General features: G+C 41.7%; 1 protein-coding gene across 1 annotated transcript in view; it reads left to right on the top strand.

The window, feature by feature from the left end:
* The first annotated feature begins 3,910 nt into the window (after positions 1-3,910).
* Positions 3,911-14,555, top strand: part of LOC122620153 (ABC transporter G family member 20) — a 45,175-nt gene continuing 34,530 nt past the window's right edge. Inside the window, exon 1 of the mRNA XM_043797483.1 lies at positions 3,911-4,530. The gene's annotated coding sequence lies outside the window, so the exon portion shown is untranslated. The remainder of the gene's footprint in view (positions 4,531-14,555) is intronic.

Here is a 14,555-nt window from a genome sequence, read left to right as displayed (position 1 = left end):
GAACGGAGCGCCGGAGTCGAGATTTATTGTAAATAAGCATGATTATCATAGCATCACGTATACGCCATGTTGCGCGCGGCACCGTCAGACAAACAATTGAGATGCTGACGGCAAGGCCAGCATTTCAAGTATAATTAGCAGTGGCCAAACAGAGGTCCTTGTGGGGGCTTACTGCTTATTTATATATACTCCGTGAACTTTCCTATAATTTCTAGTCTGCTTTGTTGAGATGTAAACTATGCAAAGCCTGCATCTTAAATTAGGATGTTGTTACTTGCTCTATTCGTATTGGTTCGCAATACTACGTGAATTCGCTTTAAACTAGTAGTATTTTGTAGTTTATGTGTCTCTACATTGCTTCGGAGTATGCGGCATTGCGCTAAACCCAATATCACAGTCAGTCCCTGTCACAACTCGACTTGGCTTGAATCTGAGCTAGATACTGCTGTCTGGCTGCCTGGCTGTCTCCATTCGCTTCGCGTAACCTCAATGTGTTGCCAGAGCCCATCAGAGTCAGCATCCGCATCGTGTCCTTGGCATCCTGCGCCCTACTTCTGTGCGACCAGCACCCACCGCCCACCGAACACCACCCACCGCCCAACGGCCCTTTGCCACTCCTTTAACCAGCCGAAACGGCAGCTTTGGTCGCATTACTGTGGCGCTTAAAAGGTTAAAACGTTTTTGACTTTGAGCGTCGACGTCTGCAGCCAGCAAATCGTCTAATGAAAGCGACTTTCGCAAATGAAATAATTCCGCAGCCATTTTTTCCGCGGTTGTTGTGCTTCTCGCTTTCCATTGCTGAATGTGGCAGGGTTGTGCCATTTTAATTGAGCCAGTTTGTTTAATTAAACATTGAAATTAGAAAATTATAAAGTCAAATATTTCAAGGCACCGCGTTGGCGTTGAAATTGAATGTGGCGGCAAGGTGAGATTTTCTGTATCAAGGTGTATCACTTTGGCTTAAAGGTTTTAGCATTTTAGTTAAACAAATATCCATCTATCGGCTTTAAAAATACATGTTCCAAACAATGATTAAATTACGGCATTTGTGTTCCTTACACATCCGAAATATTATGGCGTTGTGGACTATGAAAAATGCGGCAAATGTTGTGCAAAAGCCCATCATACGCAAATTAAGCGCATTATAAGGCTCATCGCTGGCCAAATGACCTAGACAAGGGCTCAAACTGCTCGTTAGATAACCCAGTGAACTTTGTGGTCGGGAAGAGACTGGCCAACTGAAGCCAACTCCTCTCAAACTTGACCCAGTCCGTGGCCGAGTTTTCCAGTAGCATCTAGGCAGTGTTACCTGTTGCCAGAGCGAGAGGGACAATGGACTTTAAGTCATTTGCAACTCTCTTTTCTATGGTTTTCCCGTTTTCCGTTGCCCGTTTTCCATTTCACTTTTCGCTTTTCCTTTCCTTTCGTCTCTTAGTGAAATCTGGGCAAACGACATTCATAATTTTTATTTACTTTCCTTCTCTCATTTTCGTTTCGCCCTTCGGTTTTTCTTATTGCATTTTAATGCCCTCTCCCTCGGCGACATGGCGCGTACCACATTTCGTATACTTAATGAGATTTTTCGCAGACATATTTGCAATTTGGTAGGACCAGTGTGTAAAAGTTGGGACCGCAAAATATTCCATCCCTTTGCCGTCTTTGGCGTCTTTGGTTCAATTTGAAAGTTTCCCTCCAGTTAAACCCAGAAGCAACAAAAACTAATTACAATCTCAAGTTGTTTTTTCAACACTCGGCCTTAAAGCTAAATGTTGCTGCGGCTACAAAAAGCGTAAAATGGAAATTATATTAAACAGTGCTGCACAGTGTGCAGTTGCAGAGCCAGTTTAATTTTAGTTTTTCCAACTATTTCCCCCGTTTGCTGCTTATTCTTATTCGTATCCTTATTGCTGTTTTGTTTGTGCTTTCCACTTGGCACTTTGTGCGCGAATTTATTCCTTCTTTTGCTCGCTGCAAATTGCACCTCTGTGATTATGGCCACTTGGCATCGTCTTCGCCGGGGCTTTGCTACGGCATTTGGCCATTTAAGAGGTGTGCCCGGGCTGGTGGCTCTAATGACATTCTTTCCCCCAGCGAAATGCACTAGACACTGTTCATTAGGAGCCATGCCCGCTCGTTGGGCACGAGCCCAAGACAACTTCAGCCAATTCGCAATTGGCCGTAGAAAGAGCAGTTGGAAGCAGCTGGGAGCAGCCGGGATTTCAGATTCCAGATGGATCCTTCGCGTAAGACGGCACCGGAACATCCTTCAAAACTTGCAGCTAATCTCTGCCAGCAGTCTGGCGAGCTTCTCCCACTGGGCAGTCCAATTGGAAACTCCGTTGGTGGCCTGTGTCCTGGGAAAACTGTCGATACACGACTAAAAATTAACTGTTCATCAAGGATATGCCTTCAATACTTTCAAGTATATCCACAGTGATTTAGCAGAAAGAAGTATTACATTACTTAGAATTTCTTATAAACATATCTAATTATGTTCGTCAAATACACAGATTTAAATAAACCACTTAATTTTTATTCGTGCAGCTCCCATTCAAGTAGTGTTGCGTCATTATTCAAAATGTCAATGTCATTTCAGTCTCTTGTGCCCTCGCGCGGGCTCCTTTCGCATTCAGTGACACTGCAGACTCGTTTTTTGGTGGCTGAAGTCTCAACTCACTGCACTGACAGCTGATGATTTCGGAAGGATAATGGAGTGGGGTGTCCTCCCGAGATTCCCCGGCGTTTTGTCATGCTTAACTGCCGCTGCTTTTGAGGCCTTCTGACAGCCCTCCAGTTTAAAGTTTCATCCCAACTGCGAACAATGGTCGCTGGCCTCCAGATTCCAGTGCCATTTTCGGGCCTGCCTTAAATCATAGGCTCAATATTAGCTTTTGCGGATATTTCAGCCACTTGTGTCCCTTTTCGTATTTCGTATTTACTTGCTATTTGCCATGCGGCCCGCAATGGCCATCAATTTATTTAACAAATGACAAACGCTTTGCAAATCAAACAACAATAACTAATAGACAGTTTGATTGCCAGTCGTCCGTCTGCTTATTTTTTTTTGTATTGTTGTTCCAGTTATTTAGTACAAATGAGCCCGGGGGCCGCTTATCTTTGAGTCCAGGCCCAAACAAAGGGGCCGTGGGTGGGATCGGGCGCTACAATCAGACAACCGCAGTAATGCACCATCGAAAATGTGCGATATAAATGTGTGTGTGTGTGTGTGTATAAAATACGTATGCATTATGGCTAATAACCGATTTGCGTGCCCAACGCACATAAGCCAACTCTGAGGTCGGAGGTCGCATTTGGCCGACGGCATTGTTGCTATTATCGCTGGGGCTCGTGTGTTTTTGTTACGGCACAATGCACTATAAATGATAATCTTTTATTAAGTTTTCGTATGGGCAAGTCCTTTTTTTGCAGGCTGGTTGCATTAAGGAAATGGTAGTTTAAGTTATACAACTTACTAAAAAAAATCAATTTAAATAGAACATTTTAAATTGGTTTAATGTATTTATTTGGCTCAATAATGTGGGCAAATAGTACAAATGCATACTAGTATATGTATGTTAGCCAGGACAGGAACCACTTAGCACGATCAAAGCTCGGTTGCCAAATGATCTGCTGTAAGCTTAGCTTAGCAAAGACTACCACCTTGACACCGATCTGTTCCCACCTGTGCTAGTCAAGTGGGAAGAGAGTGGCGGCCACAGAAGTCGAAGCACTCCACTTGCTATTTTTGATCTTTTAGACGCGTCGTTTAGACGGCTTCATAAACGCGGCTTTAAGCAAGAGACGTCGCTGCCGACGCTGCCGTCGATAAGGCCGATGCTATTTACGAATTGGGCGATCTGTCAGCGCTACGAAGTCGGTGGTGTTGAGAGTTGTGATCAGTTGAATTCACGTCGTCGGCGAGTCGAGAAGCAAAACGCGGAAACGCTTGAGCAAACCAAGCCGAGAACCTGAGCTGAGTGTTAAGATACTTTAAGTGTGGTTTTGCGCGCGAGTTTTTCGCTTTGACATAAATCAGAGCAATTTGCAGATCGTGGTGTTTTTGCAAGCCAATTGTGAATGAGCCAACTTTAGCGGCGATTATTGTGCAGTGCAGCTTTCAAATCCATCTCAGTGTGGTAATTTTTCAGTTGGCTAATTGTGCAAGTAAAACAAAAATTCAAAACAACAACCACGCTTCGTCTAGTCAGCGGTATCTGTGTGTGTGTACTTCGGTGTATCTGTATCGGTATTCGTATCTGTGTCCGCTCAATCTTTGCTCAATCGCAATCTTTGGGCATTGCCAAAACAGGTTAACTAAAAGCAAACGTGTTCTTTACGTTTCTGTTGACTTTTGCCAGCCGCAAAGCCAAAAGTTAGTCAGCAAAAAATAACAAAACAACAAAAATTGAGGGGGAAAATACAAATTACAAGGAAAATCAATAACAGACTGTTGCCACAGTTCCTGCAATCCGTGGTTTCTCGTCGGAATAAAAGCAGCTGCGGTCCGTGGAAGAACTTCAAGGAGCACAGGTAACCGCAGGCCATTGGCCTCCTTCACATTAAAATGCCACGGGCTGAAGTAGATGCTGTGGGGATTTCCCACTCAACCAGCTCAAGGATGCCCAGATAATGCAGGGCATCGCATTCCCAAAAGAAAAAACCATTCAGAAAATAAAAGAAAAAAACACCAGCTTCGTCAACGACCTGCTCCAATTCGATTTATGCAGTCCAAGGTCAGCAGCAACGGCTTTAAAATGCAAACTCAGGCAAAGTTGAATCTCCAAATGAATGCTTCTGCTGCCTTTGTTGCCGCCACTTTTGTCTCACGTTTTTTGAACTTTTCGGTTTCGGCCGACTTTTGTCGAACCGATGTAAAGATGTAGCGAATGGCTTAAGGTTGTAACGCATTTAAGCCATGTTTAAAGAAGTAACTTTTAAGAGGAATAATTTATTTTACTGTGGAAGTTTAACAAAACATTAACAGATACTTCATTTGTGCGGACCTCTAAAATAATATTTATGAGCCATATAAATGGAAAAACTGCATGGCTGAAAATAAAGAAATATTCAAGTGCTTTTCACAGTGCACTTTCAGAGTACTGGGGAAGTGTCTTCTGCCCAAAAGTTGTGCATATCAGCTGTCCTTCTGCAAAGGGCCCATAACTCCGGCTTTGTAACAGCCGCTTATAATTATTTAATTTGCTGTCTGTAACCGGGTACTTAACCTTTCTAAAATTTACCCACAGACCGCAACAATGAGAGTTGCCGCAAGAACAACAACTACAATCGAGGTGGCCGCGTTACTTGGCACAATTAAAACCGCAAAACTCGACTCGTTAGTTAACTTTGACCTGCTCGGCAGAAAAATAGCGGTTTTAAACAACTAAACGCATAAAGGTTACGATGCGCCCACTAAGTTTAGCAATTAAATTTAAAGAGGTGTGTCCGCAGAGGGAAACCATTAAACTCTGACTAATTTGTAGATGATGGTTTAACTAATGAAGAATTATGAAATTTATGTTGGTCAAGGCGTGTGCTCTTGGCTCTGCTTACATTAATTATTTCACATGAGTTGCACAAAAGTGGAAATCAAGTGACTCACACTTAATAAAGCATTACACATTACTTCCAATTTTTTTTTCATTTTTTCCATTTTTGCCATAAAGCCGATGAGAAATATGTAGAGCCGTGCAAAAGGTTCTTAAGATCTTGCAAGTCAGAATGAGTGACACGAAACTCGATTTTCGCGCATTATTAAAAGTAAACTTGGTCCACGGCAACTCAATCAATGCCCATTGGCTTTTTGGGGAGCATGAGTAATAAGTTTCGCATTCATCGGCTGCCAATTCTATCAGCGGAAATTAAATACAACTTTTCGGGTAATTTTTTTCGGTAAATTGAAATAATTCTGCTTAAATTGCTAATTGTTTTGACCAAAAATTCTAATTAGTGCATCCGTGTTCAATTTGAAGCACTCGTTAGCTGCCAATTGCCGACGGCAATAAATTGCATTTACCATTTCGGCACTTGTTTGGGACTTTTTAAAGTGCAATTAACGCCAAGCCGCTGCACAATTATTTATTTATGCATTCAATGTTTTTGTTTTTCTTTTTCCATTTGTCGAGCTTTGACAACTCTTAACTGTGGGAAGTGGGCCTTTATTGAGTTTGTCAAGGCGCATCGTCGTTTTGGCCATTTGTTACATTTGCATGCCAGCCAGCGGATGCGATGCACATGTAATGGCAATTGATTTACAAGCTATGCGAATCAATACAAGCCGAGTAGCAAAAAAATTATAGGCATATACATATGTATGTACGTGGGCATGTGTATATATAATTATTCAATTAAACGACCACACAGCGAGCCAAAGGTAACCGCCAATAAAAGTATTCGTTCAAATGCATATATTTTGCCTTTTTATGCGATTTTCCGGCGTGAGACATGGTGCCACGAATGCAATCAAAGTCGAACTTTATGGAAACGACAAAAAAATATACAAAAAACGACAGCCAAAAGTCTGTGGCAAATTTAATTTATCTGTTTGATTTTATTTGCAAAAAGTGTCAGATAACTGAAAAACATCATAATAAATGAGCAGCGCGTGAGAAGCCAAAGAATGTGCCATAAAAAAGGTATATTTATTTCTGGGGTCAAAAAATGAATTGGTAAAGGGTGTTATAATTGCTCTTCAAATATTGATACAATAATTGTCAATTTAATTTCCCTATTAAGCTACAATAACAAGCATTTAAAAGAATATACTTGAGGTCAAACGATTTGCAATGCGGCCTTTATAAAATATTTGTTGCCCTAATTTTTCGCCGTCTTGGCCCATTAATAAATATTAAATAAAATCAATTTTCAAGTTTGTGGGTTCAAAATAATGAATTGCTGCAGGGTGTTATAACTGCCCTTAAATTAAATTGCCAATTTAACTTCCCATTTGGCTACAGAAACAAGCATTTAAAAGATTATATTCGAGTTTAAACGATACGCAATGCGGCTATTATAAAATATTTGTTGCCCTAATTTTTCGCTGTCTTGGCCCATTAATAAATATCAATAAAATCAATTTGCAAGTTTTCACACTGACAATTGAGTCAAGTTTAATTATTGTAAATAGCATTTGAGAAGGAAGTAAAATCAATTATGCAAATACCCCTAACAAAGTTATGAAATACGTTGGGCAAATGGCCGGAATAAAATTGACTTTGATGCGAAATCAATGGATTCAATTTGTCGATAAACATAAACAGTCTCCAACGGCGAAAGTGAAGAAAGCTTTTCCAACTCATAGCTTTTTTATGCCGCCAAAAATGTTCATGAGAATATGCAAAGTTTCTTCTCTCGTCATATTTGCAACGTTTATCCCACTTCCTGCTGACAGCCGACAAACACTAACTGTAATAAGCCACTTGTAAGGCAGCAATAATGTAGATCTATGGGCCAGATATCTCTGTAGATGGATAGATGTGGGCGGAGGGGGCCCTCCTTTCGGCACATTTGCATAATCTCAGGAAAATCTTTGGTAACAAGTAATCGAAAATAAATTTGCATAACAAATGCCAGCTTAGTGAGCCCAGTGTCAGTGGGAAAAATGAGACATAATCTGCGAGGCTGCTCCGACCAACAATCAATAAAACGTATACAGATATACAGATGCAAAAAATATGGACGACTTGCTGCATTGAAGCGCACTGAAATTTAATCAGAATTTAAATTGAAATTCCCCAGAAGCAAAACGAGACGAAAGGTCGCCGCCATTCGCCTATGAATGTATGTATATGTTACGAGTATGTATTTTTGCGTACTTTGTATATCAGCAAATAGAACAAACAGCGGCCTCCAGGCAGCAAAAAAGGAAAAAAGTAACAAAATATAAAAGAAACAAAGACACCGCTCCGGTGCCGAGTAATTGCCAAATGTTTACGCACATATGTACGATATGTAATATTTGCATATAAACAGGCATATGTAGCCGCTTTTCATTCCGACATTGCAACGCTTTTTTAGGGCTCCCCATTTGCATTTCATTTCAAAGCTGGTTTTTTCAGATACTCCTCCTCCTCCAAAGTATCTTTTTTTTGGCGGTTGGAATTGGTCTCCTAGGGGCACACCGAATATGAAGTGCCAAACGATGGGCCGTGATTTCATTTGGCGAACGGAATTCGGTGTTGTTTTATGAATGGAACGGACGCGAAATGCGATGACATGATTTTCAAGGGTTTACAGATCGGTGACATTGAGAGAACTCTTTATGGATGGCATTGCGATTCGCAAATCGCAGCACTTAATTGAATTTCCTTTTGTCACCGTCTTAATTGAAAACTCCACCATCCGCCTGTCCTCCGCTCATCAACGTGCCCCGAGGCGACTCCTTAAGTCACTCTCGACAGATTATTCCGGGTTAATGACTCTTTCAAGTGACACTTGAACGCTTCCCCCGCTAAAAGCCGCTTACAGTCTGGCCTCTTCGGTTGGTGGTCTTGCCCGAGCAAGGAAAAAACCAAAAACACAGAAGTGAAGCAAGTAAAGTAGAATTCAGTTTCAGCGATTACTCACCCAGCAAAGTTGACTAAGCAACTAAGCTCAGCTGGGAGCTGAAAGCCGTGGCTTGGAATTGGATCACAGCTCTAGTTCACCCTCTTCTAGTTTCCATTTTTTGGGAAGTGTTTGTTTTTGACTGAAAGCGCTCAACTGTTAAGCCGAATAAAATGCAATGCCAGCGCATTTTTAATTGTTATTGCCACTGTTGTTGGTTTACTGGTTGTTGGTTTGTTGGTCGGTTGGTCTGCTGGTCTGCTGGCCGTTGGTGTTGACTAAATTTAGTTGAAAACACAGTTGAACCTTGAAAATGAGCGTGGAAATCTGTGCATAATTGTTTGGAAAATGTTTGCACAATTCACACATCAAAACGTTAACTGAAATTATAGTCTCTGCAGCTCGCATGAGGTCGTCTGTGAATTATTACAATGCGAACTCTATAAAAGAATACTAATTGAATGCTGAATGCCGGGCAAAGTAATTACTGCAGAATTATTAAAGTCCCAAACGAATGACCCTCTTTTTTCGGTTAGTTAAATCATAGCCAAACAATTCCAGGCCATAGCCATTGCAAGCACTTGAATAAAAGAGAAATACAAAGCATTTGTCACCGATATTTATTTATATCACTATCCAGAAATCACAGCTGTGTTCAACAAAGTACAAGCGCTGCCAAAAGATTTAATTTTTGAGTAAGAGCGGATTTGAATACCTCACTGAATTAAATAAATTACATTTTACGGTCTGAAACTTTGTAGATAATATATTAATAGTAATGAAACGATTTTAAATTGAAGTATAATATATATTTTCCTATTATTTCGTTTACAACTGTGTGTATGAATATGGAGACGGAGCGATGTGTATAAAAATGCAATCAAATAAATTTGTATTTTCATTTTTATGGTAAAACAAAATGGCTTTTGACTTGTGCATTTCATGTGCATTTGACGCTCGTTTTGCTGCCCTTTATTTATTTCCTTATTTTACTGTTTCAGGAGACCCCGGAGACCTTTTGTCGTGAATATTTATTTTAGCCAATTAATTGTCGTTTCGATTGAACAACTTTCTTGCCCTTCTCCCCTGGGGGCGAAGAGCCTTAAAAGGCCTTTAAAGCCTTGAAGAGGCCATAATTTGCCCAGTGTCTGCTATTGCCATTCACGAATATGAATGAAATTTTTGTTGGCCCCGCCAGGGGGAAAGCAATAAAAGCCTTTAAATATTTACACACTCAGCCAGAAAAGAGCAAACAAGCGGGCGCGCAATCTCCTTCTTGTATGCAAATAAATGCTAAACACTTGAGGTCCTTGAATCCCTTCGTATTTTCTTTTTTTCTTTTGGCTTTTTGGGGCGAGTGCGTTCGCCAGGATTTTGACTTCAAGTTGCGCCAGCTTACCACACGGCGTATACTTGATCGATTTGCCCAATGTTAATGTTGAATGTGAGCCGCGCTTGCCGCATTGTTTGTTTGCTTATGTGAACTGCCGGGCTGAAAAGTGATTGTCGGTGTCACACAGATTTGTTCTAGACTCCCTGCGCATATCCCCCTACGGCTGTGTGTTGCGTTTGCCGCACAAATAGCAGCAACACTTTGTGTGCAGCTGCATCTGCAGTTGCATCTGGCATGTTATTTGCTGTCTGATGATACCTAAACCCAGCCCCCGAGCCCCAAGTTTTCATTCCCCCGATATCCGCCCAGACGCAATGCACTTTATGTCTTGATGCTGCTGACGGCGGCGCCAGTTTCTCGGGGGTTTGCTTCTGAAACTGCTTCGCAGCACTGCGATAAAAGGGAAAACTAGGGAGTATTCTTAAAACTCAGTGCATTAAAAGATTTAAGTTAAAGTCACAGCTAAGAAATGCCCATGAGATCGACAACCTTTCCTCCTTTATTTCTTGATTTTTTATAATTTTGTATTGCTTTAAAGTACGCATTCAGTTTGGGGCGCATTCTGTTAATTTCGTTTTAAACCTTTTTAAGCCTTTGTTCTCTGTGCAGCTAGGCTGCTATGCATCTTTCCCTCTTTCGCACTGATTGTCACCAGCAACAGCAGTACAATATCATCATCATCATCATCGTCGCCATCGCCGTCGTCGTCGTCATCCCAGTCCTCGTTGTGCTCGTAGTCCTTGTAGTCCTGGTCGTCATCCCCTCCACGCTAATCCTTGTCATGCACCGACGACCTAGCGACTGCTTCGCTTGTTCCTCCCTGTTGTTATTGTCAAGTGCAAATGTGTCGGTGAAATATGCAAAGACATAAATATTTCAACGTGTTTGAGGGCTCAATGGTGCGGGTGTGGGAAAAACTACTGGGAATGTGTGAAAATCACCGACTGGGAACTAAGAATCACGATGCAATCCTTTGCCCTTGTGACATTGCACATTGCACGTTGGACATTGGACATTGTCTTGTACAACGGCCGTAACTGACCTTAGCCAATTTCCCGGACATTGCGCACATGCGATTCAATTGGAAGCTGGAAAATTTATGAACCCAGACACACACAGCTCGTGAGCTCATAAATAGAAATCACATTCGCTCGCTTGAAGCTTCTAGATTTCCATGGATATATCACAGTGTTTATATTTCATTTAATGGGTAGTGCTCAAATTGCATACACTTTGCAATCATTTGCATTTCGTATAAGCCGGCACCGCATGCGAAGTATTCTGACGTCATTGCACTGGAAAAAATGTTTAATAAGCCACACACCTTTTCTAAAATATAATGGAAAATATACAGAACTGGAAATGTGCGAATTAGAGTATTGTTTATAGTTGATAACTGTCTTTCTCTGCTTCCATCTTAAAATTGAAACCATCTGTCAGTTTAAGATTAGTGCACAGGTTGTAGTGTATGCCTGGTCAATCGAGTCTCCATTTGGGCAAACAACGGGCCGTATTCATTGCCAAGTGCAGGCCTCAAGTGCTGGGTCGTAAGTCAAAGATACGGAAACTTTGCCGCACGAGCTGCCGGTTATGGGTACTTGCGAAACGGCAATGGCTATAAGACGATAGCCAGCCAAAGGGCAACCTCAGCTGACCCCCATTTCATGACAGATCCGTCATAGGCGTGTTGGCTAACAAGTCCGAATCCGGTTTTTTCACACCAAACTGTGGCTGAGTGAACAGCTAGAAGCGGCTGTTGATATATTGGGTCTCAGTTGGCCAAGTCCCAGCCCCTTTTCCGAATTCGCGATGATGACTTCATTGTTTGCTACTTGCGGATGCACATTCCGCGAGATGCACCCAGGTTCTAGATAATTCGGAGGTCAAGAGCGTGGTGGTTTTAGGTAGTTCTATGGGGTAGTTGTATAAGCTATTAGCGGGCCCAATCATTGCACACGGCAGGTAATTGCCCGGCAATTGCTAATTTCCACGGGTTCAAAGTGCACAGATCAGGCGGGGCATATGGGCATATTTCGAGAAAGTTCACGTAAAAGGTGGTCGGCAATCAGGAAAGATAACCATTATTTAATATTAGCTCAGCCCGATTGGCTAAAAGTACTCCACAACAGCAATTAATTTCCCTCTTAATTTGCACTGTAATTAGAGAGCAATCAGCTTAGAACTATTTGTAGAGTTGTTAATGGAAACACATACGCGCATGCAGTTGTTGAGGTTGCCAGGCTGCTTGCATTGAAATCGGATCACTGGTTCAGCCTGTAATTATTATGCGATTCAGTTCAGACAAAAGACGGCCGTTCATATTTCTTGGCCCCTTAAATTTTATCTCTCATTCCGATTGGAACACGTTTTAATTGCAATTGGCAATCCATTCTGCCGCTGCAGCGATTCGCTTGCCTGATCAGTTATTTGTCAAAGCTGATTTCGTGGCCGTCTGCCTCGTATTTCGACGTTATTTCATTGCATCGAACATGGCTTTTTCGGCCAGGCCAGCTGTAAACTAGAATTTTGAATTCACAAATTTCAATTAACATCGCTGGCAAAATGCGCTGACTCAGGCCAGTGGGAAATTGCGAATACCCCATGGCATAGTTGCAAAACTACGAGACTGGTAAAATCGTTCATAACGGGGTGGCGTTCGGTTTTCCACCGACATTGTGACAGCTTAATTGGGCCAGATGTGGGTTGAGTGGGCACCGGTTCGCCTCAGTGTATGCACATGTCTTATGCAACAGCTGGAAACTCACAAATGTATGCTTCTCGAAATAGGATAGGCCCAAACAACTGCACAATGGCCTTCAAATACCCATCATATCGATTGAGTAACTTATTTATTAAGCTATACAAACCACACAAGATTTCGTTTAATAAGACAATGTAGGTCACTTTAAGTGACGAACTTATGCTCATTTAATCAAATTAATAAATATTATTTACCATTTCCCTACCTTTGCTCTAAAAGGTGAATATTTTTGTTTACAAAAAATGGAATTTGACCAAATATTTTGGACTTCTCCCAAATTCCCACTGTTTACGAACGCTACTGTCTGTTATGCTTTGGAGCAGGAACTTCTAACAGGAAAACAGGCAACTAATGACTCGTAATAATTGCGGCTCATGTTCGGTAAGAAAAATAGGCTTCATTAAATACAAAAGCGCTTAGCTGATGGCAAAAGGCCCCCACACCCACATCCACATACAAATCCCTAGCAAAGTATAGTAGCAACATGGGGAAAACCAAACCAACGAGCATAACAAACGATCTATGAACATTTCTGGCCATTTCAACAAGCTCGAACATTTTGCGGTTACACCCAGGAAATTGTTTGTTGGATTTCTGAATTATATTTTGCCAGCCAAGCAGCAGGCAGGATGCAAAATTTAAGCCGGCGAACAAATAGGCCAGCATGTGTGTGTGTGCCAGTTTGTCTCGAGTGTGTTAAAGTCGGTTGATTAAGTTGTGCGGCAGCCTTTCAATTTTTAGCAGCTTGAAAATGATGTGAAAATGGAATTTAAATGCAAACAATTTGTTATTAGCCATTTAAGCCTGTTTCCCACAATGCAATTTTCCTCCTCCATGACCGAGTCCACGAGGCGTATACACAATGTGGCCGAGGAAAATGATGTTAAACGGTTTAAGGCCTACAGCCGAGCTGCCCTGAAGTGGAATCCGCCTTTGACTTGTGCCAAATTATTTGCCCATTTGCAGCTCACCGAATGGAGAATGGGCTGCTCTCCGAATTATTTGCTAACTATTTGGTAAAACATTTTACTCCTCCACGAAATGTGCGGCCATTACTAACACATGAGCGCATTTTTCGGCTTCGCCGCTGCCCGGCGAAATTTTTGTTGTGCAAATTTATTGAGCGTAAAATTTTGTGGAAATTCGCATTTTTTGTTGCCCCCCGCATGTGCAAAACTAAAAATAAACATAAATATTTATCAGTCTGCAAAGAGTTGTCCCATCGCTTTGCATATACATATATGTATGTATATGTCTGTATGCAAATGACAGTGCGGCGATCTGGGCCCTGTCATTGACCCATTTCCGGATGGCCTCAAACTCGCGGCAAAGCACACAGTTAATGTGCTGGAAGCTTGGGGCCAGCACTCAAATGATTCACTCAGGCAGACTCAAGTGTGCATAGTTTTCGAAATCAAAACTGATAGAAATGGAATTCCAATTAACGCATATAACACGCGCATACTTAGAGGCTCTATGGTTTAGAAGGTTACTACGACTTCTTGCTATGATAGCTCATCTACTTGGATTACTTCATACCAGTTAGTTAACTCTAAACACACCCCATAAATGCGACAAAAATCAAGCCGCACATCGTGCGCACAAATAAAAACGCACTAAAGCAAATGCTCGGAAGAGATGTGACTCGCATTCCGTGGGGGTTAAACATTTCGGTTATTTACCTGCCTAAAAACAAATAGCCGTATAGAGAGATACGTGTATCTATGGCTAGACAAGTGACAGGCACGAGATAATCATTTCAGTTTACAACTTTTTCCCTGTTCCCCGTGTTGTTGCTGCTGCTGTTGTTGTTTGTTTTGGCAAAAAGTTTTTGGCATCCCCTCGACTCATTGTCGC

This window comes from Drosophila teissieri, chromosome 3R (genome assembly GCF_016746235.2).
Source record: "Drosophila teissieri strain GT53w chromosome 3R, Prin_Dtei_1.1, whole genome shotgun sequence".
Classification (NCBI taxonomy): Eukaryota; Metazoa; Arthropoda; class Insecta; order Diptera; family Drosophilidae; genus Drosophila; species Drosophila teissieri.
This window is presented reverse-complemented; position numbering and strand designations above follow the sequence as displayed.